Genomic DNA, 1,163 nt, shown 5'->3' with positions numbered 1-1,163 from the left:
AGCGTCTGAAATTCGTACATTTCGACTGACTGGATCTAGATTCGGTAATCGGTATTTTAATTTCAAATCTTACACCAGTAGTTCTCTCTCTCTCTCTCTCTCTCTCTCTTTAAAAGAGGTTTGATAGAGGGAACTACATATAACTGCTAGGGTCCCGAAATCGGAAGACAGGATAGGAGAAAGCCAGCCATTCCGAGAACAAACATCATCCGTTAAGGAAATCCGCCCGGGGCGGAAAATCGAACCCGCGGCCTAGCGCTTACAAGGCAGACGCTCTACCAACTAAGCTAACTAGGCTGGCAAGAAACGCTTTGACTGACAGGATAGTGCCCCTAAACTTACCTCAGTGACGGATTTGTGGGCACCTCGGAGCAGACTATCCTGGCAGCTTTTACCGATCAGGTTCAACAGTAGCGTAGTTGGAGGGGAATCATCGTAAGTGTTTGACTTCAAATGAAGCTGACTCCTCTTCAACTGTGGAAGAAGAAAGATTAGAGGTAGAATCGCTACTACTATCACGTCCCTTCACGTGAGCTCATGGGGAGTTAGAATGATGTAGTTCAAAGTTTCCCCCCCAATATTATTGGTGATTTCGTTCATGATAGCCACACTGCCCTCACGTCATGTGACGTGACGTGATAGCATTGATGGAAAACTCTTTGTGGAAAGATCGTATCATAATATGCTTGACTAAGGCCCTCATTATCAAGTAGACCTGACAAGTACACCTGATGTCAAGTGTACCTGATAGTGTGTGGCAGCAATAATATGTCCATCAGGCGAACTGATACCTGATGAAAATTCGTTCCAACTGACACCTGACGAGTGTGTGGCTGTTCTATCAGCTACACCTGATGAGTTCTCAGTTTTCAACTATCTTTGACCAGCCACTCACTATCAGATAGACCTGACGATGGATATACCTGATAGTGTGTGCACTCATCAGGTGTCAGGTAGACCTTACAGTGGACCTGATCAGGTCTACCTGATAGTGAGTGGCTGACCTTACCTGCAGGTATGTCTGGTTCAAGAAGGAGATGTAGGAAGAGTAGGTGTACGGTTTATACTTGAGGAGGGTGTCTCGCTGTTGATACCACATTTGACATGTGTTGATAAGGGCGTCTAGAAATGTCGGGTCATTGACCTCTTTCTGGAAATAATAG

Source organism: Diaphorina citri, unplaced genomic scaffold (assembly GCF_000475195.1).
Source record: "Diaphorina citri unplaced genomic scaffold, Diaci psyllid genome assembly version 1.1 scaffold176, whole genome shotgun sequence".
Classification (NCBI taxonomy): domain Eukaryota; kingdom Metazoa; phylum Arthropoda; class Insecta; order Hemiptera; family Psyllidae; genus Diaphorina; species Diaphorina citri.
This window is presented reverse-complemented; position numbering follows the sequence as displayed.